The sequence below is a fragment of the Andrena cerasifolii genome, chromosome 4 (assembly GCF_050908995.1).
Source record: "Andrena cerasifolii isolate SP2316 chromosome 4, iyAndCera1_principal, whole genome shotgun sequence".
Classification (NCBI taxonomy): domain Eukaryota; kingdom Metazoa; phylum Arthropoda; class Insecta; order Hymenoptera; family Andrenidae; genus Andrena; species Andrena cerasifolii.
Genome location: NC_135121.1, coordinates 3,711,944 through 3,739,112, shown reverse-complemented (window position 1 = coordinate 3,739,112; position 27,169 = coordinate 3,711,944). Strand labels below are relative to the sequence as shown.

Genomic DNA, 27,169 nt, shown 5'->3' with positions numbered 1-27,169 from the left:
TTTTTTGTCAACTGAATACTGACTAACGTTGGAAACATTTTTTTTTATCAAATTATTTCTATCACGTGCATTTGAAGTTAGAATTTTTTTTATTAAAATATATTTTAAATATATAATAAGCTTTCCCCAAATCGTTGTCAATCATTTTCCAGACACACTTTTATATTTAAAAGTACCAAAATGAGGTCATCAATTCCATCAATTTTTTTTCTTTGGTTTAAAGAAATCCACTTTTCAAAGATATTAGAATTCTTGATCTGCACACTTATTTCTAAAAATATTATTTCTCAAATAATCGCAGGTAGTAGCAGATAAGGAAGTTATTTTCATAAAGTATAAAGTTAGGCGAACCAAATATAAAAAAAAATCATGCGTACGTTTTGTTACGTATTTTTTAAAAAGTCGGTTGAAATAAAATTTTCATTCTCGGGACTAAGAAGTTTTCTAATGATCAGTAAGGCCATAAGCCTAACAATAATTTTACATAAACACATACCCATAATACTAGAATCCATGGTTAATAAAGTGAGCCAAGATTAATAAATATTCCTAAGGCCTAAATAAAAAGAAGAAAGTAACTCTGCCGCATATGTGCCTGAACATCTTGATGTAAATATTAGGTGATAAATATCACCCTGCTAAATATTTGATTTTTCAATTTTTGTCCACGTATCAACGCACTGTGCGTCGGTTTTAGTGACACAAACGAGCGTTATGTATTCATTTTGTGGATATAGCCCAGAATTTTAGTATCTAGAGCACGTAAGTAATTTTTGTCTTAGCATTTTTATTTCAATTAACTGTCATTAGAAACCGTTTGAATTTTCGCTCTTCTATCGCAAACACTACGCATTGGTTTATTATAATGTGTACGCATTTTATTAATTTGATGTGTAGTTTCCCGTTTGTTGAGATGAAACGAAAAAATTCAAGCTCCAGGTTAATTGTAACTTTATTCCCTAAAGTGGGGGTGGTCAAATTTAATAATTTGATTGATTTGAAGCTTTGACTAGAACTGAAAATTTGAAAATCTGGAATCCGATTTCTGGAGGGTAGTGGATTCCAAGACTTTCTAAAATTTAGTTTATTCCCTAAAGTGGAGGTGGTCAAATTTAGTAATTTGATTGATTTAGTTTAATTTCCTTGATTTGAAGCTTTGCCTAGAACTGAAAATTTGAAAATCTGGAATCCGATTTCTGGAGGGTAGCGGATTCCTAGACTTTCTAAAATGTAGTTTATTCCCTAAAGTGGGGGTGGTCAAATTTAGTAATTTGATTAATTTAGTTTAATTTCCTTGATTTGAAGCTTTGACTAGAACTGAAAATTTACTACTTACTCCGCTCTAAATGGTGATAAAGTAAACAGGCTATTCGCTGACACACCGGAAAAAATGCTCTAGACGAACAACAGAACAATCGAGAATCCAAAAAGTAGGAAAAAAGTATCAAGGCAAAAGTAAAGAAAGCGAAGAAGAAGATTTTGGTAGAATCAGATGAATAAGCAATGATTGTTTAACATATCATGTATATCAAATGTTTAATAATGATCTGTGTTTTCGTTTATATTTTTTTAGAAATGTTTATTTGTGTTCATATTTGTATTTAAATAAGTAAAACCCGGACCGGACCACATTGTAACAAAGGTTCAGCTTTGCTTAAGATGAAGCTACTTAGATGTCTAACAAGGGAACATCCCCAAGCCGGAAATTCAAAAAATTCTAAAACTTTGTGAATATGTAGGAAATTTCCTCGTGATTATAACGCAATTTTTGTTTGCTTCCCAAATTCACTCTAAGGGGGTGTAATTTACCCCCGAAAATCCGGTTATTTTCCAATTTTGAGGTTATAACTCGTGAACTGTAAAATAATTTATTCGCCAAATGATAGATCAAATTAAAAGAAGTAACTTTTGACTATAAACTTTTGTCCTATCTCTCACAGTTCGCGAGTTATAACAAAAAATCTGAAAACAGCCGAATTTTCAGGGGTTAATTTCACCCCCTTCGAGTGAACTTAGGCAGCAAAGAAAAATTGTTTTGTAATCAGGTGGAAATCCCCTACATATTCACAAAGTTTCAGAATTTTTTGAACTTTCGGGTTCGGGACGTTCCCTTGTAAGTGTCCAAGATGTTGTCACGTACTTACACTCAATGAGTTCACCCCATACGTAACTAGTAACTCACGCAAATTATTTCCTGATCGAAGAAAACACTTTCGAGAACAAAACTGTGCGAACTTTTTATGTTACAATCTGCCCCGGTCTGCCCTACATCACAAACTACGCTTTGTGGAACCATACTGGCTGGAAGAGCTACAGCGAGGTCGTAAATTAAATCATCGAGTGGCGGCACCGACTGATTTAACGGCTCTGGTGTTATCTTCTCATATTTGTGTCAATTCGTTTGTGCTGACGGTCGAAACATGTTTACTTTAACGCTCCACCGATTTTACGACCACGCTATACCTAGGCACATACCTCTTCCAAGTAGTACGAGCATCAGAAACCAAACAAGGATTCGGTTTCCAGGTTAGACGGGAATAAGAGACACGATGCGGCTCTTAATGCGGAGAGGGAAGATATTTTAATGGCAGCAGGAAACAAAATTGGGAAATTCAGTAGGACAGGCACAAAGTCACCCAGTACGCATTCTATTTAACGTATGCTTTGGGCAGAACGCACCGCCAATATCAGTGACTCGGTCATCTCGTAAAAAGTGAAAACACACTCTAAATTATTGTCTGCTTGCGATGAGAGATAGGGAGGCACAGAGCGGACAAGGGTCCGGAGATAAGTATCGCGCGTCGCGCGTCTCATTCAAGCCAGCAAACAACGTTCGTTGTCAACGTGGTAGGTAGCGTGTTAGGCGACGATATACACGCGTTCCGTTAGTCCGCCGGTTAGAGACAAATGGACGTCCTGATTCGTGACTACCGTTCGTTCGCTGGCTTATAATTTATAATTGTAAACCCTTTGATTTCGCAATGTGATAGAAGTCTAGCTGGGAAGCAGCGTCTTCAGCGATACCTCGAAGACAACAGCTTTCAAAGGAAATGCGGTATAATAAATTTGAAATCTCGATGGTTACCAGGGGAAACAAAATAAAAGATGGAAATGTTTTATTCAACTAGTTCGTGGTTTGTGGGGGGCAATTTAATTTTTTGGGAGAAGCCACTAGGGGAGAGCAGGGGTAAAGTGAGCTTAAAATGTTTGAAGAGGAATAAAATTTTTTCCTTTCGATAAAAATGTGTGGAAATGGATTTGTAATACAATTTAAACATTACTGTTGATAAATTACGAATATCAATGCTTAAAATAAAGTTATACGTGGGGTAAAGTGGGCTGGAATAAAGTAAGTACTTTAATTAAGGATATAGGTAATTATTAACCCCTATCGCTGAATTGACGTGTGTAGCACGTCAGCTTCTGGCTTTTTTACACCGTGATTGTCAAAAACTGTGGCAGATATTTAATTTTTTTGAGGTTAGTTTCTGTTCCATCACGCCGCGTGGTTTTCTAACCAGCTGACAGGTTAGAATATTGCGCACCTCACTTGCGCATCTGTTCTTTGTAGCTCAGTTTACCCCGAACATGTACTCAGTAGAAAATTAATTATTTAATAATGCTGGGATCAATGTCTTCTTAAACGCGTGTACACTAGGCGCCAGAATCGGCTTCGCTACGGAAATTTGGCAACGTTGCATGTCACTAGAACCGCTGAGTTATGCCTAGTGACATCCAACGTTGCCAAATTTCCGAAGAGAAGCCGTTTTGACGCCTAGTGTACATGTATGTTTATAAGGTTGTTTTAAACAGGTAGAATTTTTTTTTAGTTAAAATAACACATTTATGACTCATTTATCCAAAAAGCTAAATTGAAAATAAAACCAATCGGAAGTCTCTAAAAATTAATTTTTAAGTTTTTAAATGAATTTACATTTTTCGTTATCTGAATGTGTATAATTATAATTGTTATATTACGTACATTTATTACGTCACCAAAATTTGTAAATATATTCTATTTTTAAGTAACAAATTAAGAAAGCTCATTTTACCCCGGTCTCCCCTATCAGAATTTACGTTTTCTCACATAGATAACAAGTAAGTAAACTGCAAATGCTTAGAGCTTAGAAGTTGCAATATATCACCGAGTATTCAGTAATCATGTGAACATATGTAAGTACATTTCATTATAATTATACGTTCCAAGTTAAAATGTCTTCTGCAGTTTTGAGAATGTAAGATGTGAGATTGTGCCCGAAGAAACAGGTGCTTGTTTTAAGCGGACAAAGAATATGTTAAAGATGGTCACAGTTTACCGCTTTTCAGATTTCAAGGTCACTTAACCCTTCGATGACACACCTCATTTTTCGATTAACTTTGACATACTGGGTGGCTCACACCCAGAGCAATTTTTGAACGACTGCCATTCTCATGTAAAGAATCCAATCGTTACGAAAAAAATCATGTGTCAATTTCAAGGTCTCTAGAATGTATTCCAATAGTTTTTTTATTGATATTTTATCACAGGTTTTGTAAAAAAATTCTAGATTACCATATGTCCAGAAAAAACGAAGAGGATCTTCAACAAATTGTACCTTTTACAAATTTCAATATTAGAAGCTAAAAATCTACAGGGTGGTTGTTCGCATATAATATTTCGAGAGAAAAAATAGTTTGTAAATCGACTTTGGAAAAAAGGTATTTATTTTGCATATAGAAGGTAGGCTATTTCGGTAATTGAAAAAACAGAGATATTCCACGAATATCCACGATATTCTGGCGTAGACTCTACGTATTGGAAGAAAGTCAAAATCGGCTTATGGGTGGCTCACACCCAGAGTGCCAATGAAGGGTTAAATACGCTCTGATAAAAGTTATACATTTCTGTATTTCACCAGAATTATTTCGTATATCGCATTATTTTACTGAAACAATAAAACGTATGAAATCTTCGAAAATTTAATTTGCTTAAATAATAACTAAAATTCTAAAGTTGAGTAACTCACGTTGTATATTATACACTGCACTTTGTAAAATTCAGTCGCCACATTGAGCCTCGTTACTTTACCGCTCGGATACAACAATCTCAATGTGTAAACACATCGTAACCGATTTAAATAATTTAAACAATTTCCCAATTTTCCGCCATAACACGCATGCGCACTATAAGTTCGCTGTGACTTTTATCCATTAATTTCTACATTAACACTAGTATTTACTAAGTGCATCGATTAATTCACAATTTTCGATAACTTTCCAACCGATGATAAAGAAGGGATGGAAGAAGTCATACAATATGCAGTTCATAGAGCAGCATTCCAAATAGAAACTTGTCTCCATTTTTCGGGGCTTCACCGAACTGTTCGGTAGCTGATAAATCACGACTGTCATACGCCAGGTGTCGTACATCAGGACGAAAATGTGTTCCACGTCGCCAGGCGACGTCACGTCTGCTACACGAAATCCGCTTTTACGCGCATCCCAACGACAAATACAAATTACACGGCAACTCCCGGGGCATCCGTGTTTTTTCGCCTTGGCAGACGCGGTACTCGAGATTCGCAATGGAGCGGAACTTCGCCCCTCTCCTCTTCCATTCTTACATGTTCAAGCACACCTGACGTGTGCGCATGGTACGCAGCGGCTGCGTCACCTACCGCCAATCTCTTTCAACCCCTGCACGCACGTCTGGCTGGTACTTACGGGTGTTTGACGGCGACTCAATTTAAACGGATCGCTACGCGTGCGATTTTTTACGAGCCCCGCGCGCATAGCCTGGGTGTACGCGCGGCTTGTTTAGTGTACGCACCAGACGGCGTGTTCTTGAATGCGTCGCCACCACGGTTTACACGCCGATCTCTCGCCCCGTTTCCCTCGGTCTGGTCGCGGCTGTGCGGCCGTGTGATGCTTACGACTTGTACAGCTCGTCCCTCCTCATCAAAGAACCACGTTGTGCCGACGCGGCGAGCAACACCCGTACAACAGGGAGTATAAACAACATTTACCCATGGACAACACACGTGCGTTTGTCATATTTCAAAACTTGACGTTCCCCTACCCTACTGTCGCGCCGCCAGTAATTTCAGTGTTATACCGTGCCGACTTTGAAGGCAGGTTGTGCAAAAATGTGGGCAAAAAAACTGGTAATGCTTGTACGTCGCGTTGGTCTGCCAGGGTATTTCATTAGCATGTGTCGCGCCATTTGCGAATTTCAGGGTGAAAATGCGGATACTCGACCACCCTTCCCCGGCTGAATCCTGCGAGGACAAAAAGACTCGCCACGCCGTCATTTTGCGTAATCCGTTACAATCTTGATGGGCAAAAGTTCTTCCTCTCTTATCCTAGTATTCGAAAGCTGCAGGCTACCTCCAATAGGAATATAAACGCCGTGATATAACGTAGAATCGCTTGAAGTGCATGCGCCAGATAATAAATAAGGTGGAATTTCAAACGCAGTTATTGGTAACGGTACAGCGCGGAGTCGTGTTGCCGGCATTTCGGGCTACGTGTTCTTTGACTCTGGGTATTCGTAAGAACGTAAAGGAGAGGCAAGATAGCGCTTTGGTCAATTAGTTCGCATAATAAGCACGTCGTGTTCCGCGTCCGCGAGTAGCGTGAAACAGTTAGGATCAGCTGTCACGATAGGTTTTCATGTTCCAATGGTTTCTCCGGTGCGGCGAGTCGACATATTGGTCGAGAGTGCGGGAGGCGATGTCTAGCGTGGAATGAGAGACGGGCGTCGTGTTGAAAGCAGACGGCCGAATGACGAGACGCCACGACTTGTACCGTCGGAGACAGGACGTCGTCTCCGATTACACACGGCTCTTCCGAAATTCGGAGCGAAGTAGAGAGAAGGATATTACTCTCGTGTCAGCATCCGAAGTGGAACGATATTAGCGCTCCATTCGTGGGTAACGCCAAAGATTTAGGTAACGCGCATCATTCAGCATTATAAAAAGTCACTGCTTTACGTTCCTGGTATTTTTTTTTTATTTTACAAGCATGTGGACATTTTAGCTGAAAACGTCATGTGCGCATTATGATAAATTATTGTGGACATTAGTTACTTAAGGATGCACGTGTCATTGCTAATGAAGGAATTCGTGGCAGAATATAAATCCGTTATATGCATTACTAACACTGGTTAGTCTGAAATTATAGTGGCTACCTAGATGATACTACTAGACATACATAAAGCTTAGTTAATTGTATTGTTGCGGCGCACGGTGGGGAAATTTCGCGATTTTATGGTTAAAATTACAAAAATAAATTTTTCAATTCGACAAAATAAATGTAAATGTTAGTTTTTTTTTATTGTTTTCCTGTGTTTTAAACAGGATGGGTGTTTTTCAAGGTTATATTTTTGCTTATATTGCCCAACAAACTTAGGTCCCATTTTTTTGTGCCCTCCTCTCTCCTTTGGGTCCCAGCAGTAGCAGCGCACCGGGAGAAAAAGGTGGTCACCCATCTTCTTTTCTTTCCCCAGTACACCGCCCCGCGATGCTTAACTTCGGTGATCTAACGAGAACCAGTGTTTTCCGTCATTTTTTGTTATAAAGATGTTTATTGCAAGGTTTTTGTGCATTCTGTATTAAATAACAGGCTTTAAAAACATTAAAAAAAAAATAGCTACTCATTTTCTTTTTTATAAAAAATATAAACTAATTGTTCCACGTAGTGGAAACTCTTAACTATACCCTAGCGGTCGTAATTCTTTGGTACTGTCAGTTATTGGAGATTATAATTCCGAACAGAATTGCACTTTAGCGACCACAAAAGATTGTGGGGACTTACAAAAAGGGGAAAAAACCATCTACACCAGAAGGAAGGTAAAAAACCCCTTACCCACTCTTACGCCTACCAACTATAACTAAAACTATTCGAAACTTAAAGATAAACTTAGAAGCTAGTGTTTACGGAAGAGCGCACGGACAAGTCGGTAGTCGAATGCGCCCGTATTATCGGCAGCTGAAGAGAGAAAAACTACTTAGTCTTATAAGGCTAAATTCCTTCTGTTGAGCAGAAATGCGCGGCGGGCGGCTAGTTCCTCTAAATGAACACCGGTGTTCGAAAGCCACCAGAACTTTACGAAGTTTAAACGCAAAAATGTGGAACGCTTCACGATTTTGAGTGCCATCCTTGCGCAGGGGCCATGCAAATCTTCTCTGTATCGTTCCAATTTTAGTATATGTACTGCCGAAGCAAGTACAGTGTTTTCCATCACGGCTACGGCCGCTGGTCAAATGTCAGTTGAAGAACTAATATGAGTTTCAAATGCCACCATTTTTACTGTCAAATGTTTTAATACAAAGCTCGTATAGACTCGCAAATGTGAGGTTAGACCGATCGCAAAGAATTAATCCAGACTTTCAAGTTGCTTCAAACACTTATATTGTGTTTTATTTAATTATTATTATTATTTTTATTATTATTATTATTATTATTATTATTATTATTATTATTGTTATTATTATTATTATTATTATTATTATTATTATTATTATTATTATTATTACTATTATTATTATTATTACTATTATTATTATTATTATTATTACTATTATTATTATTATTATTATTATTATGATTATTATTATTATTATTATTATATAGATTTTAAGATTTTAAGAGAGATTTTAATCTCATATTTCATTATTTTATGATTTTTTAATTATTTTGTCATTAGTCTCATGAAATTAGACTCGCATGAGAAAGTTTCATGATATATTTTGAAAAATCTCATCTCTCACGACTATTTCCATTATTTCCATTTAGTTGTTGCTGAGATTTCTGTTTCATAATAGGAAAGTCTGGAAAAGTCTTATCATGATATAAAACTTGTGTGGCCTTTTTCAGACACTCTTCACCCCGACATTTGCCCTTAGTTTCAGGGGGAAACCACGCAAAAACCCCGAGCGTTGGTACATCCAAAAACCAAAATCGAATTTCTTCTGATACAAGGACCATTTGACTACTGGAATTTTTGTTTCTTTCCCGATCTTCGCCCCTCCTCTTGTTTCTTCCCTCTTGAGACTTGCTTACTTCTTTCTTGAAGTCTTCTCGGATTAATCAATTCGGCCATCACACAAGGATCTCCCCTCAAAAATACACCACCAATCTCCAAAGAAACTTTCTTTGACTCGGTATTCAATGCATCTCCCGCATACGCCTTTTCTGGCTTTTTGGGGCACATTCCTCCCATCTCATCGTCTGCGACCCAGCAGGAACGTGGCAACAGCCAAAAAATGAGGGCACATCCTCGCAAGAATGTGACTTCCTCATTAGTCGTTAAGCACACTGGTAAGAAGAGATCATCATGGCCAGCCAAAAGATCCGTTCTCGCCTTCTGCGACAAAACGTCCTCTTCTCGGGCGAAGGTGACCAGGCAAATTCTACCTTCTTCAGGTCCTTGAGATTTCCTAAAAAATCTAATTTTCCTCGCAGTTGCTATTAATCATAAACCTTTCTTGCCTCCTCGGATTGGATTCTCTCTGTAAAGAGAGCAATTTAACGAACTTTCCAAAGGTCAAGTTTCCAATTTCTAATTTTCTGAAGATCTCTTGACTCTTGACGTTTCTCGTGTCCTTCTCTCTTCTATTTCTTCTTTAACTGATTTCTTCAAGTACTTCCTGCTAAGAAAAAGGTTAGATTTTCGTACTTAGCCAAGCGCTTCACATGTATCACTTTGCACTTGCTCCTTGGCGAACGTTGAAGAGGATAAATTACATCATTAATTGTATCAAGTACTCTGTACAGAAGTTCCCAATCAGCCTGCAACGTAGGGCATTTTCCTTTTACCCTTCGCGGTTGAAACAGCCATACTTGTTCACCTGGTACGAATTCAGTTGTTTGCATATGACTGTCACTCCAGGACTTTATCTTGAAGCTGCAGATGTCAAGACGCTGCCGACCAAACTGATGGGTCTTCTTCATCCTTGGCCTGGCCCACATGGTATATCCTCGTTCGACATCTTCGTCTTCCTCCACCTCCGGAGGTAGCCCTCTCCACGTTTACATGGGCAGTCGAATTTCCTGTCCATAGAGAACCATTGAAGGCGTCAACTGCTTACCTTCCACTCATCCCATCCAATCCCTCTGGTGTTCTGAAAGAAACATTGCAAAATATTGAAGCAACGTTCTGTTCAAACGTTCCACCAAACTATCAGATTGAGGATGCAAGGGTGTAGTTCCTGTTTTCCTTATTCCCAGCAGCTTCATCAGCTTCTGCAGCACGGTGGACTCGAAACTTCGCCCGTGGTTCGAACGAATTTCTAACGGCAGTCCATTTCGACACACCACGTTCTGCAAAAGAGCTCTGGCGATCGTGACGGCCTGTTGGCTTGGCATCGCGATTACTTCAGACCACTTCGTGAAGTAATCTGCCACAACCAACATGTGTCTGTACCCGGCTCAGGACCTTGGAAGCAGACCCACAACGTCGAGCACGACCCTCTCAAACGACGTCCCGACGTTGTACACCTTCAGGGCCCTACTCCTCTCCCTCCGGTCCCATCTCAGCCTCACACGCGTCACATCTCCGGCACCAATCTTCAACGTTCTGCCGACAATATGCCCAATAAAATTGCAGACTTATCTTGGCGCAGTCTTGTTCGGACTAAAGCATTCAGCTGCTGGAGAATCATGGTGCCTCCCTCAGTGTCTCTAGGATTTTCCCTCGGGGTACCTCTATCCTTTCTCTTTCTTCTTAAAGATGAAGCCAATTTCTTCATCTGCCATCTGACTCACTCTCTACTTTTCGGGTTCTATCAATTCACAGAAAGTTCTGTGAATTCTGGTAGGGAGTATCTTCCCTTCTTCTACCTCTTCAAAGCGCCTACAGCGTTTGCAGGTTTCTTCGGCACGCGGTCTTCCTGAAAGTGCATCTGCGTCATTGTGGACCTTACCCGCATGATGTCGGATTCCAAAATTATATTCCTATGACCACTCGGAGGTCAGCAACCATTGCATCCTAGCGCTGCATGGTCTGTCCTGAGCAGAAATCTTCGTCCATGCAGATAATGGTGAAAATGATCTGTGGACTTCACCATTGCTATTAAAATATTCCGGGTAACGCAATAGTTCTCTGCTTTTCCTGAAATTTTAGAAAAATAGCCGACGACTTTCTCTTGACCTTCTGGCTCCTGTGAGAGGAACGCGCCTATAGCAAAATTGGATGCGCCCGGATCCAATATGAAAGCCGCAGCTATTTCTGAGTAAGGTAATACTGGAGCTTCCGTTAGTCGCCTCTATAGCTCCTGAAAAACTACTTGGCACTCTTCAGACTATTGATACCTACAATTGTTTTTCTTCTCTAAGGCAATGAAGGGGTTTAGCTGTGCTGGGTAAATCTGTCATAAATTTCCGATAATGAATCAGTCCCAGGCAACTTCTCAATTCTGTAACATTCTTCTGGTCAAGCCACTCAGCTATCGCTTTTATCTTCTCTGGGTCAGCCTTCACTCCGTGTTCCGAAACGATGTGACTCAGATACTTTACTTCTCGACAAAAGAACGCACACTTTTTGGGACTCATTAGCAATACACTCGCTTAATACTCGACGAAAGCGTTCGAGTTCTTCTTCAAAATCTTTCCCATAAACAGTGGCGGAGTGGCCAGGGCATCAGCTTGCCCGATGGCATAAATGAACATTATAATAACTAAAAAATTTACATTTGTTTCACAAAAATTTTAATGGAATTTTTTTTGCCACTTATGAATATTTTTGAGATTTTATTTATTTCTTATAAAAATTAAATGGTAGCTTTATAGTTGTAGATGGGCCTCCTTTGTCTCCTAGCCATCAATTATTACATTGTCGAGGTATAGGCTAATTGTGGGAGAGATGCTGCACTGGAAGAGGCACCGTATCTTCGGTATTTCAGGGTTATCGGTAATAAAATACAGCACTGTCGATTTTATTTGCTGTAGGCTGTTCGTTTAGGTTAGATTAATAAGCGAGAAGGTGTTTCCATTATTACTTTTAATGATTTTGCTATTTTTCAAGGTAGGCCTACCGCACTTTGCCTTAATAGTCATATGTCGAATTTATTTTTGCTATCGTAGTAGTTGAAAATTCATAGTTTTTCGCGATATAACTTTTGTAATACGTCAAAGGAACTCTGTGGAATATTTCTCGGCCCTAATAGGTCATATTCGACATAGCACTTGTAAATACGAAAGTGCGACGTCTCTTCCGGACATTTGGGACAGATGCCGCACTTTTATGCGCATTGTATCGGAAGGTACCTAAGTCGACTAAATGATGCTTTTAATGTTAAAAATACAAAAAGAGTGTCTCAAAATAGATACCGCGATATCTCAAGGCAAATTATTTATTTTTTAATGACAAATCTGATAATCCAAACAAATTTGTGGGCGTTTTACTCTTTTTACACATTTTTTATTTTATTTTATGTGTAATGAATTTGGAAGGAAGAAGAAAAGACAATTAAATTTAGAAAAGCAGAAATAATATCTGCACCTATTTATTTTTCCAATTTTATTTTATTTTGTAACTGTATTTTATTACTTTCTGGAATATAACATAAATTTTGCCGAAACATCATTGCTCCAAAATCTCCGAAACGTTGCGGGACAATTGCTGTAAAATCTCGGAAACGTTGCGCGACAATTGCTGTAAAATCTCCGAAACGTTGCAGGAATTTTGCCTGGACGTTGCTGTGCAATATCGCATCACAACATTGCTGCAACGCTGCAGGAATCCTCCTATGTCCGCCCTTGTGCAACATTGCACGGCAACGTTGCAGCAACGTTACATCAATATTGCACGGCAACGTTGCAGCAACGTTACATCAATATTGCACGGCAACGTTGCAGCAACGTTACATCAATATTGCGCTGCAACAATGCAAAATGGCAACGTACCTGCAACCTTCCAGCAACGTTCCTGCAATGGAGTGTGCTGTATGGGCACCTGCATCGCCACATTCTTGACGATTAGAAAGTTGAAGTCCGGCGCTTCCCCGTTACGACGTCCTCTTGCCGTTTCTCACGTTGTTTCGTTGTGTTGCTCTGCAGCATTCGCTAGTCTCTTTGAAAATGTCCGGTTTTCCAACAGATCCAGCACGTTTTGTCAATCGCTCCTCTTCTTCTCCGGATTTAGCTCAGAAGTTTGAGAAGGTTTAATTTCTCGTTTTGGTTGTATATGCTTTGACTCCATCCAGGTGCCTCGAGTCATTATTACGACGATTTCCATCTCCAAAGCTCTGGTGACTGCTGCCCTTGTGAAGCCGCCAAGACGCAGGGTCTTTTGTATTTCCTTATCAGCCAGCGCCGTAATAAACTGTGACGCGGAGAGTATATCCCGCGTCTCTACCGGGCAGTCCGCGAGCGTGACCTGCGCCAGCTTCTCTAATTCCGCAGCTAAAAAGGAAATGCTCCCCCCCTTTGTGCTGCCGATAACTCTGGAATAAGGCGTAATTTAAATTTCATAAATTTCGAGCTCCAAAACCTAATGCTGAAACTGAATCTGAATAATTTCCGTACTGGGCAGCTGAAAGAGTAGTTACAATACTTCTTGCTGAACCCTCAGAAGAAGCGATCAAGGCCGTGATCAATTTGCTTCGGTGACCGCTTCAAACTGATTTTTTCATTCTTCTTCTGAAGATTGTCCATCAAAAACTGTGGGCTCCACCGCGTACCCCAAACTGAGTACACGATGCCCTGCCTGACCGCATCCCGTCATCCAATGCGGCTCCGGCAAAGAATTAGTGGCGGTAACAAGCGAGGCCGAGGGTCCGGGGGCAACCATGGGGGAAACACTATTTACAGTCTCTGTCCCCTGTCTTACACCGTCTCCGCCACTTGAGGTCCCTGTGGTGTTAATAAAACCGCCTAACGACGACAAAAGCACCTGGATTCTATTCTCCATTTCGGACACGCGCGTTTCCCAGACAGTACCCCGAGCCTCCGGAGCCGCCTTTTCCATGGCCGCTCGTTTACGCCTCAAGGCATGCTCTTTTTGCTATCAGACCTGGTCCTGCCTTCGGTGTTCTTGCATACGTCCGACAATGGGTTGCAGCAGGTTTGCGATCATTTCCGGCAGCATAACATCTCCTGCCACAGAAGAGGATCTAATGCGCATCCCGCTTCTGACACCAATGTTGCGGCGGGTAGGGGTCTCCTCGTTAGACATGTTTATTTATTCGCGTTATAACAGTATAACACCAATTAGGTAGGTAACATAGTACAATAATTTATTCAAATAGTTCAGAGCTTGGTTTGACAATTTAGTCTGTTCGCGGGTGAGATCAGTCTAAGACTGGCAGTTAACCCTTAACTGGTATCTTGGGGTCGCTCATGACCCCAGGCACGCAAAGTTCGCTGCAAAATTTTTGGTTGTCTAAGCTTGTAAACTGTTTTTCTAATTAATTTTATAATAATAGTTTAACTTTCTAGGTTTCTATTATTTTACACATTACCTAAGAACAAAATATTCATAGAGGTTGATTCAGGGTCGACTTTACAAATTTCTGTGTCCTTTTTTATTTGGGGTCTGCCACGACCCCAGTATACCAGCCACGGTTGCCAAAAACAGTATACCAGTTAAGGGTTAATCAAACGCAATTTCGGTCGGTCTTTACCGATCGTCTTCTGACTTCGGATGCGAACACCAGTAGGCCATGAAGTTATCCACGATGCTCGCAACGGTATGATACTCTGGGGTGTTTTAAAATTATGGCGTTATTCTAAGGTAGGAGTACATTACAAGTATTATTTTTGGGAGCAATAAGTTTGGAGCAATTTTCTTAATGAGATTACATAATTTCGGAATGGGTAAATTGTCACCGTTTTTTGATTTTGGCTGAACTTTTCTTTTATACTGCGTCTCGTTTATACATAGGTATGTACGTATATCCACGGATTTTTGCGTCAGGAGCAAATATGCAAAATTTGTATTCCTTACATTTATCATATTTTTAAGAAACTTGAGTCTTCTTGAAAACAATGATTAAGTAGATATTATACCGACATACCTTCCCTGCCAAACCAAACTAATATAACTGACATTGATCAGTTTTATAGATCATATTTCTATTACATCGCTCTATAAATACATACAATTTACTCGGATAGTCATTCTTCAAGAGCAACGTTTACAGGGGGGTATTTTCTTTCTTAATCTCGCACGATGGAGTTTAAATTTAAATTCTTTGATCATTTTTCTCCTTTATTCACAATGGCAATATACAGATTGGTAGTGGATTGTAAGGTTTTTAATAAGCATACAATTCGACGCAACAAATACTGTTTTTAAGCAATTATGCACAGCTTCATAAACAGTAATGTATACCTACGTGTATATTGTTACACAATTTTGTAATGCGATCAAGGGCATGTCAAGGCAAGAGTTCCACTGCTTACTGATAACATTTTGTTTTGACAAGATAATGGTCGCAACTGTATTTGTGTAATCAAAGCTTTAATATTATAAACAGTAACACAATAATTGTCCTCAAGTAATGGTTGCCACTGCATGGTTGACTCTTGAAACATTGCCCAAAATTGTTTATACATTATAGTGCTCTAAAAAATATAACAAAATTAATACGTTCCACAAGAACTACGTTTAGTTAAAAAATGAAAGCATTGGGCTGAATTTTTTGAAAAAAAAATCAAATTACAATCCTAAATTTGACTTAAACAAAACTTAAATTGCAAAGTTAGTTTAGTTGTTAGTTCATACACAATAAGCTTCATTTTTATTATGCGATCATAGAATATTGAAACATGTAAGTGGAAAGAAGTGATGTGCGCGTTTTATTATTTTTTCACGTAAAGACTAATTGCAAGTAATTTTTGTCTTACTTGCTTCCCCAACTGAATTATAGAACAAATAAATAAGAATTCTTTTACAGTAAACTAGTAATGGATTCCAACTTTCAGAATATCTTAATTAAGAGTTTTTCCGTTATATTCAATTGAAAGAATTTAAACTCTGTTAACAGCTGCATAAAGTTATTAGAAGTTATCTGTACAATAGGGATACGCAAAGTTTTGCGTTATAAACAACCCAAGTAGAAATGTTCAAAAATGTATTCTCTTAATAATAATATATCCACAAGTAACTGCCGAAATATATAATGCGGACTTTTCAATCCTTTAATAAAAATTTAAGTCTTTTAAGAACAGCATTGGCAGAAACCTACGAATTACAACAATTTCCAAGCATCACGAATTACACTGTCCAACTAAGTTGAACTTTTTTCTGTTCTGTAACATTCAATAACCGTTTCTTACTGATTTTTGCACGCTGAAAACGAATCCGCAAACCTTTTATCGGCATCACCCTCAGTTTTCGAAAAAATCGATTTTAAAGAAATGCAAATTTTCAACTTTGAACATCTTTTGTGTCGAAACAGTATTAGTTATTCGGTTGCTTGTTGCGTCAAATTATGCTATAAACTCTCCCAAATACAGATATCATTCTATATATTTCAAAAACTAAGGGTCTAGGAGAAAATCTGACTACTTCACGCGATGCAGCAGAAAATTTTCTTTCGGAAACCACCAACAGAAGTGGTAAGTCACCCTTTGTTTTCACTACAGAAGCGAAATAGTTTGGCAAAACGTGCGGCGCGGACAGTGGTAGTCACGCGCGTTACGCGATTCTGTAACGCTGAGCGGCAGTGGCTCGCGCGCCGCCGTTGACTACCACTGTCGGCGCCGCACGTTTTGCCAAACTATTTCGCTTCTGTACTGAAAACAAAACGTGACTTACCACTTCTGTTGATGCCATTCGAAGGAAAAATGTCTGCTGCATCTCGTGGAGTAGTCAAATTCCCAAAAATTGCAAAAATTGGTGCATTTCTGGTGTCTTTTTTACTTTGATTCTTGTTTAAACATATTTAAATGCTCATAATTCATTCATATAATAATTTCATAGAACATCCAACCGAATAACTATTATTGTCTGAACACAAAAGATGTTCAAATTTGAAAATTTGCATTTTTTTTCAAAATTGAAATTTCTCAAAAACTGTGGGTGATGGCGACAAGCGATTTACGGATTCATTTTCAGCGCACAAAATCTATAAGACTCGGCTATTGAATGTTACAAACCAAAATAACTGTTGGACAGTGTTATGTACCAATAGAATGATAAAAATGGCTTCGCGACAGCATATTATTACGATATATGCGCTAACAGTCATCACGTGTCGTTCCTCAGTAATTCATCATCGGCATTTATATCAGGGCCGATAGTCTGGTTACGGGGCTGCCACACAGAAACGTATCATCAGGGCTCCTATTATAATAACACGATTTCAGTGGGGCGTCCGTCCCTCGGCATTGTCATTACGCGATGGCCGATGCGTCGTTTCGCCCGAAATAATTAGCGGTCCTAGAACTTGTCCCAGAAGAGAGGGTTGGGACGTAACGGTAATGCCAGGGTGCCTTCCCTGATAATTCCAGCGGGACCGTAGTGAGGAACGAATTCGAACAAGAAACGGGGGAATTAGTCATAAGGCAGAACCACAATAGGTATTCGACAGGCTGCTCGCCAAAGTATTCGCGTCGGTATATCTCCACGCTATGCGCTCATTCGGCAAAAGACGACCGTTTCGACTCGTGATCAGGGCCTGCAAAAATCCGCACAGAAGCTAGCGCAAACATTTGATAAATAGTCGGGGAATAGCACGGCCGACGGTAGCGCGGCGGCTGGAACAAAGGATTCTGTAGCGGCCGCGACTAGACGCAAGTGGAAGCGAGGTCTAAGAGACCCTAAAGGCATCGGACATGCCAACCGCAGCAAAGATCCCAGGCGCCAGATAAATAAAGGGCGCCGAATGCCGGCTTTTCGGAAATAAAATTACCAAATTGAGGCCACCGATACCGCTAGCTCCTCACCCACCCTCCAACGACTTTCCCGTGGTCGATCCCTTAACGCGACCTACCGTGGGCTGATTTATCGAGCGCGGGGCCATTATCGTATTCGAAATGGGCCGTTGTGAGACAGACCGATGTTACGTCCGATTATGGATGATCTTCCATAAATTCAGCCGGAGGAAAACGCTGGGGGAATTTTTACTGCTCGACCGGATAAACGGGCGAATGCTGTTTCAATACGCGCCCGGGACACAATTACATTTCTATCGAATGTATGGTTCCAGATTGCACTGACATTTTTATAAACGAGTAAAATTTAGGGATGATCAAGCTGTCGCTTGGCGTTTCAAGAAGACAAACGACTGGGAGCATCGATTTATTAGCGCCTATCGTTCATTCAGCTTCATTGAAGGAACTTCTGTACTTGCGTAGCCGCCTTTAGCAAAGGAACGCCGGTATTTATACAGCTGTCTAATGATTCTTAATACTCACGTCTCACCGTACTGGAGTCGATAGTAATTTCACTTCACCCGGCTGCGAATCCATAGTGACGCAAGCATCGAACGAAACGTATACTGACATAATAATTGAACAAATGTATGCGCAGTATCATAAGATCGCCTAAGGGATTCAAAGATGCGGACGCAGCCACCGCGAATTTGCATACCGTGGAATGCCATTGTAATGTTAAGTTGCGCGCATTTCTTTCTCCGCCCAAGCTTTTATTCGACGTTTTCGAAAAAATCTGTACGCGGATCTGGCGGCGGACATAAAAATGCAGGTGGTGCACGCTTGCGCGCTAGCTGGGTGACCCGACATCGGTGTTTTATGGCCGACAGCCTTGTGTGTTCCGAGTAGGCATTATTTTTCCTTCTAAACTCTGTTATACCTGGAACAATGGAGAGATTAAAACATAAAATATGATCCCCTGGGTATAGTTTGGAGTGGAGGACGGAGGATGGCGGAGCACGGTGCCTATAATAAATTCGGTATACCTGACGCTCTCCCTTTCGAATGACCGTTTTTTCGTCATGTACGACACAGTGGCACCCGAGGCTAATTCATTGATTCGACAGTGCGGAATATTATATTTATAAAAAATGTATAGCCGTTTATTTTGAAAGTGGCCTAACTCCATTTTTCAATTTTTTCCGCTTACCATGGTTACATGTACAACTTCATGTTATTTAGCAGTAAAGCAGTTCAGGGTGCTTATAATCCGAGCAAATACGATAATTCTTGACGCATAAGTTTTCAGAGTTAGTTCGATAATCGAACCGTGTAGTTTGAAAGTGGCCTAACTCCATTTATACTTAAATCAAGATATTTACTATTGATAATGTCAGAAAGCAGTGGTGAAGGTAATTTTAATTAATTAGTATTTACAAGTTAACCTGAGTTTTTGGACAATTGCGTTAGTCGAATAACCAGTACATTTAATTAATATAAAACTTAAAATTTAATATTAAATTTTAGAAATTATTTCACCCATGGGGAAGAACAGAACAAGACTATTTAGTTGAGATAGTGAAGAAGAAGTAGTAACTAATGATTTAAAAAAAAATCGAAAACGAAACAGAATTATAGAACAATATTCGTCTTCAGGGGATGAAGATACGATTAACAATGGAGAAGAGATTGATGGTTCATACATCCAAAAAGTGCGAAAGATTAAACGGAATTCAGGAAAAAGATATTGTACTCAAACCGGAAATATTGTACCTGAAAAAATTTTCGAAAACAAAGATTGCCGTTGTCGGAATGCTTGCACAAAAAATTACGACGAAGAAGAAAGAAATAATATTTTTGAGAAGTTTTCGGGTTTGGGAGATTTTAACAAAATCAATTTGAAGCATCTTAAATTATGTTGAATGGACTTGGGCACCTTGAAATTTTATAACGAATCTGGTTGTTAATTTTGGAAGTGGCCTAACTCCATTCTTGATAAGAAAACGCATATTATTCACTTAATAATTGCCACTATTTTAATAGGAACTATAAATTTAACATCCTTAGATATACTTAAGCAGTATGACTCATTAGTATCCTATACGTATATTTTTAAATTCATTGAAACGCAAACCCTTAAATATCTCGATTTGAAGATAAATGGACTTAGGCCACTTTCAAAATAAACGGCTCACATAATTTTCTAATCGCAGCACCCTGCTATGCAGAAATTACACTTTACGCGTTCCCTTTTGTTTACTGGCTCGCCGTTGCCAAATTCGATTCCAATTTCTGCGATTGTACTCAGTTTTATACTTAGACCATATATACCTATAGACACGGCTTCAGATAACTGCCTTGACGCAAAGATTAAATCATCTACGTGACGTCACGTGTGGGCAAAGTAATAATGGAAGTTACAGCGCTGTATAAATATTTCCGAAAATGCGATTTAATCATTGTCTTTGCAATTCTTTATACAACATGTTTGCACCTTTATTAATAATTATTAAAAAATTATTCACAGAAAAAGATATAACCTCACTTGTATATATGGTATGAGGTACTACCCACCATTTTGAATTATCTTTTGCCCACAAGTGACGTCATTTTTGCCTGTTGTCTTTGCTGCACTTTGACTCGTAGCTTCATATAGAGCAGGCTGTGTCTATAGGTATATATGGTCTAAGGTTTTATACAATATGTTTTGTACATTCTGTCATTGACCAAGAGAGGTCGCAAAGATTTTGATAGGTACCTTAACTTTAGTATCTGAACCCGCTCTTTCCAGGATCTGCGCTTTGTCTTGCCTGTGTCGGTTAGTTTTTTACAGTGGTGCACGAATCACTAAACTATTCTCGTGTCATCTTTTGAGCAACAGTCCAAATTCGCAAAAATAATCCAATATATATATTGTGCATGTAGGGTCATTTGGGGGAATATGCCACAGTTAACTTTGAAACGCGATATCTCGCAAGTGTAAGTAGATACAGGGAAAAATATAAAACCTTATGAAAGTGTAGCTAATTCTGTGCATTGACTAATAAGTAGAGGTATGGCATTTTTATAATTCAATGAGAAACGTACAAATACAAAAGTCACAAAGGGGTGGGTAAATATGCCACAAAGCCTGGGGTAATATGCCACAGGCTATGAAGTGCGAACTAATCACTAAAATTTTGGAGAATCGACAATATTTTAAACTGTTTAAGCTATTAGTAAGTAATAGCAAATATTTGAACTCAATGAAGCGTAAAATATAATTGAAAAAAATAGCTATTTCTTACAAACTAAACAGCCTCCAATCTCTACGCAGTCTTCATGCACCCACTTTTTGCAACAAGTAGTTTTAACCCAGTCACATTTAGGTCCCTTTTTGTCGTAACAATATATGTAGTTCACATATTGCACAGTAGTTGCACATTTTCTGCATCAGTCGAATCGTCATAAGAAATAACCACATTCTCAAAATTTGTTTTATATCGTAGTAGGGGAGACCGGGGCAAAGTGAGACGAAAAAAGTTTGAAGTCGAATACAATTTTTTCCCATTCAATAAAAATGTGTGGAAATAGATTTATAGTGTAATTTAAACATTACTATTGATAAATGACGAATAGCAATACTTAAAATAAACTTAGAGTATATTAAAATCCAGCTTGAAAAGAAAAAGCCAAAACGACCACTTTACCCCACTATCTGGGGAAAAGTGAGCTGAAATAAAATAAGAACTTTAATTAAGGATATAGGTAATTATTAACCCCTTGCGCTGAACTGACGTGTGTAGCAACAATCAATATTGAACCCGAAAAGTCAACTATAAAAATTTGTCAAAATACGAATGTCCATCTGCCATTTTAAATTTTACAATTTGATCTACAGTATTAGATTTGTGGTACGAATAAAAAATTTGATCTTTATAATGATTACCGCATATTCGTAATCAGCGTCCCCGAAAATCTAGGCGCACTGTTTCTTCCGAATAAGCCCATTTTCTGATATTTTCCTTCAACATATTGGATTCACCACCCCGATTTCGAAAATCTGACTTCAAATTCGGAACAGGCGGCCAAAACAGCCCACAGATACTGATCTTCGAAAAATGCTGTATAATTTGCTAAATATAAAAAAAATCAGCAACGAAATTCAAAATTTCGGCCGGACAGATCGACAGAGAATTTAATTGCGAAGAATTTAAAAAAAGAATCGCCAAGTTCTCTGAAAAATTACGACCTGTAGGGTGATTTGAACAAAAACTGCCATTATGTACCACTATGCGCCGCACGTTTTGTCAAACTATTTCGCTTCTGTATTGAAAACAAAACGTGACTTACCACTTCTGTTGATGCTTTTCGAAGGAAAATTATCTGCCGCGTCGCGTGGAGTAATCAGATTTTCTCTTAGACCCTTAGTTTTGGAAATAAATTTAAAAATATCAGCAAAAGTAGGTGAATTTCGGGTGTTCTTTTCCCTTTGATCGTTGTTTAAATATATTTAAATGTTCATAATGCACCAATAACTTATATCGTTGCATTCGGGAGGGTTTATAGAACAATTTGACACATCAAGCAACCGCATAACTATTACTTCAAATTTGAAAATTTGCAGTTTTTTTTTCAAAATCGAATTTCTCAAAAACTGAGGGCGGTGGCGACAAACGGTTTGCGGATTCGTTTTCAGCGCACAAAAGTCTATAAGAAACGGCTATTGAATCTTACAGACCAAAATGGCTGTTGGACAGTGTTACCCCGAATTACCCTAGTGCAAATTATACATTACGTTAAACCTATTTAAATAGATACCATTTTACTTGAATTCGAAGGCAAAATGAGCAATCAATCTGTACTGCTATTTGTACTGTTTGTATAAATAAAATTGTTATGCCCATTCGAAAGAGGAGACAAACATACTGAGCATACCACACTTTGAATATTGCAAACTCATTTCCCACTAGAAATTTTATCAATAATCTGTTTCTCGAACACACAACTCGTTCTGCTCTATAGCGGTATTAAATTATAATTAACAAATCTCTGCCATAATTAAAAATGCACTTATCACTGTATGTAAATACAAGGCTTGTAAATGCAACATGAATGGTCACGCTTATAGAATCATACTGAAAGTACATTATCATACCAGAATCATGCTTACACATTCTTGGGTATTCACTTGGCGCTCCTTTAATAGAAATTACAGCCGCGATATGTTTTAGCATCCATATTGCGTCTGATCCTGCTCTATCTATGTTTACAATCTAATAATTGCCACACAGATTTTTGTCCCTCTATATTAACTGGCCTTTACTACTACTTAGTGCTTCAATTTTACTGTAAATTTTCCTGAGCGTTTTCACCTTCAATATTCAAGTCGAACCTGGTCGTCCCACCAATCGAAATATTTTTCTATACACGTTCCATCAACTGTTCATGATTAGAATTGATCGCATGCTTGACCTTGTCTTAAATCACCACAATCTAATTATTATCAATCGTGATTTTAGTTGCTTTAGCTGTTTAAATTTATTAATAATCTCATTAACCACTCTTTCATTTCGGGATTCATAAATCTTAATGCTTGTCTAGCATCCTTGTGGAGCATATCACACTTTCATTGCTGACGCAGCCAGCATATGTAAATGAACAATCTTGTAGTCAGACTTTTCTCAGAATTCACGCGCACACTTGTGAATGTTTAATACATCTGACATTTGAATCGATGTGATTCTCTACTCGTATTTTACTTCGCGTGTTAGATAAGTTCTGTATTTTTTGGTAACAATGATACATAAGTGACTGCAGCGACGTAAATGTAACGTCCCAACAAGAAAGCTTATTAATCTTTTTATTGAAGACTTGCGTGAACGAGTTGATGATATATTTACTGTCTCTGATTTAAGTTGTTAATGTAAATTCTAAGTAAAAATGCTTAGATTTTTTTAGGGGACGAGAAGACCCTATAGAATATTATTTAGAATTTATTTTAAATTACTTTACAATTATATTAAAATAAATTATTTTATTGGCAGGATATTTAAATTTATTAAACTTTAAAAAAATTATCCATTAATTTTTTATTAACTTTTCTACGCGCATCTGAAAGGGTTCTAGTTGGATACATTTTGTTTGCTGCAATTATGTATACTAGCCCAACTATTATTACACAAATTAATATGATTTACATAAGCGTCCAGCCTTTGAACATGCTGAATATCATTTAGATCTCCGCACTTCGCGTTTCACCTCGCTTCATTCATATTTATAAGCGCATAAACAGACATTTGTGCTTTAGGTAATTAATAATTATCGAGATTTATACTACCCTGAAAGTTGCCATTAAATGACGCAATAATTACCTGCATAACTATGTAAGACATCTAAGTAACAAACACGAACACGTATCCATCAGTGGTACAGATAGGATCATTACCTTAATTATTTCACGTAAACAAAGTAATTAAAATTTTCTTTGAAGTAGATGAACGTTTTTGCAATACTGTGCATATGGTTTTAATTTCGTCCAATAACTAGTAGCTATTTATCTTTTCCTTATTCAACCCGAGAAACGTCGCTGTCGATTACCTGTTATAATTTATAATCAATCGCCACGAGTGCTTTTTATCGACTAAAGACATCGCGTACATTTTCACAAGAGTCGTTTAATCGATAAGCCGCCATTATTGATTGACACTGTTAAAGCTATTTGTTCACATATATGTATGCACAGAGCAGACGGAGTACAGAGACAATTGACAATCTGTCACCTCGCCTGTCGTCTCAATTAACTTGTTATTCGAGTCAATCAAGCATCGTATTCATTACCTGAAGCTGTTTACGTCTACCTGCATTAACTGCAATCAAACCCCGTGATTTTTAGTACTCATAAATTTTTTTCTCAGATTTAATTACGCAACCTCAACGGCAGAAGATATTATATTAACATCGGGTTACACCAATTCATCCCCTGGTCCCCGCCAAGCCTCCCAATTTGTCGCCTTATTGGGTGGCGAAATCAGATTAATCCGGCGATATAGCCTGGCCTCAGATAACACAGTTCTACAGACATCTGGATTAGTAACATTCAATAGCCGTTTCTTAGAGGTTTTAGCCGAGAAAACGAATCCGCAGACCGTTTGTCGCCATCAACTTCAGTTTTTGAGAAATTCGATTTTCAGAAAAAACAGCAAATTTTCAACTTTGAACATTTTTTCTGTTGAAACGGTAATAGTTATTCGGTTGCTTGTTGCGCCAAATTATTCTATCAATATTCTTGCATTATGAACATTTAAATATGTTTAAACATCGATCAGAGGGATAAGAACACCCGAAATGCAACCACTTTTACAGATATTTTTAAATTTATTTCCAAAAATAAGGGTCGAGGAGAAAATCTGAATATTCCACGAGATGCAGCAGACAATTTTCCATCGGAAAGCATCAACAGAAGTGGTAAGTCACGTTTTGTTTTCAATACAGAAGCGAAATAGTTTGGCAAAACGTGCGGCGTCCACAGTGGTAGTCAACCCCGCCGCGCGATACACTGCCGCTCAGCGTATCAGTATCGCTTAACGCGCGTGACTACCACTGTCGACAGCACACGTTTTTCCAAACAACCATTTCTCTTCTGTGTTGAGAACAAAACGTGACTTACCACTTCTGTTCTACAGCCATCTGGATTAGTAACATTCAACAGCCGTTTCTTACAGGTTTTAGCCGTGAAAACGAATCTGCAAACCGTTTGTCGCCATCAACTTCAGTTTTTGAGAAATTTGATTTTTAAAAAAACTGCAAATTTTCAACTTTGAACATCTTTTGTGTCGAAACAGTAATAGTTATTCGGTTGCTCGTTGCGTCAAATTATTCTATGAACCCTCCGAATACAACGATATAAAAGTACACCCGAAATGCCCTCATTTTTGAAGATATTTTTCAATTTATTTCGAAAACTAAGGGTCGAGGAGGAAATCTGACTATTCCACGAGATGCAGCAGACAATTTTCCATCGGAAAGCATCAACAGAAGTGGTAAGTCACGTTTTGTTTTCAATACAGAAGCGAAATAGTTTGGCAAAACGTGCGGCGTCCACAGTGGTAGTCAACCCCGCCGCGCGATACACTGCCGCTCAGCGTATCAGTATCGCTTAACGCGCGTGACTACCACTGTCGACAGCACACGTTTTTCCAAACAACCATTTCTCTTCTGTGTTGAGAACAAAACGTGACTTACCACTTCTGTTCTACAGCCATCTGGATTAGTAACATTCAACAGCCGTTTCTTACAGGTTTTAGCCGTGAAAACGAATCTGCAAACCGTTTGTCGCCATCAACTTCAGTTTTTGAGAAATTCGATTTTCAGAAAAAACAGCAAATTTTCAACTTTGAACATTTTTTCTGTTGTAACGGTAATAGTTATTCGGTTGCTTGTTGCGCCAAATTATTCTATGAACCCTCCGAATACAACGATATAAGAGTACACCCGAAATGCACTCATTTTTGAAGATATTTTTCAATTTATTTCCAAAACTGAGTGTCGAGGAGGAAATCTGACTATTTCACGAGATGCAGCAGACAATTTTCCATCGGAAAGCATCAACAGAAGTGGTAAGTCACGTTTCGTTTTCAATACAGAAGCGAAATAGTTTGGCAAAACGTGCGGCGTCGACAGTGGTAGTCAACGGCGGCGCGCGATCCACTGCCGCTCAGCGTAACACAATCGCTTAACGCGCGTGACTACCACTGTCCGCGCCGCACGTTTTGCCAAACTATTTCGCTTCTGTATTGAAAACAAAACGTGACTTACCACTTCTGTTGATGCTTTCCGGTGGAAAAATGTCTGCTGCATCTCATGGAATAGTCAGATTTCCTCCTAGACCCTTAGTTTTGGAAATAAATTGAAAGATATCTTCAAAAATGAGTGCATTTCAGGTGTGCTTTTATATCGTTGTATTCGGAGGGTTCATAGAATAATTAGACACATCAAGCAACCGAATAACTATTACCGTTTCGCCACAAAAGATGTTCAAAGTTGAAAATTTGCAATATTTTTCGAAATCGAATTTCTCAAAAACTGAGGGCGGTGGCGACAAACGGTTTGCGGATTCGTTTTCAGTGCACAAAAATCTATAAAAAAAAACGGCTATTGAATGTTCGAAGTCCGCAAAAAAAGTAAAATTTCGTCGAACCCTGTAATCCGTAAATTCAATCCGAAACGAATAATGGCAGATCGGTAAGCTACAAGCAGAGACGAGATGGCAACGAGAATGGGATCGCGCGATTACAGAGATCCGGCGGTGAAGTAGCTCCGAAACGCCCGAAAGAAAGTGGCCGTTGAGAAAGGGAAAAGCTTCCTATTACGCGATTCGTTTTCCATAAAA

At 38.7% G+C, this 27,169-nt stretch overlaps 1 long non-coding RNA gene and 1 other non-coding gene across 2 annotated transcripts in view; both read right to left on the bottom strand.

Moving 5' to 3' along the window:
* Nucleotides 1–27,169, bottom strand: part of LOC143368088 (uncharacterized) — a 363,051-nt gene that overhangs the window by 66,241 nt on the left and 269,641 nt on the right. The gene's annotated exons all lie outside the window — the stretch shown is intronic.
* LOC143368642 (U6 spliceosomal RNA) lies at nt 8,103–8,209 on the bottom strand. The gene has a single exon (XR_013085274.1). It is a non-coding gene; the product is annotated as a U6 spliceosomal RNA (small nuclear RNA).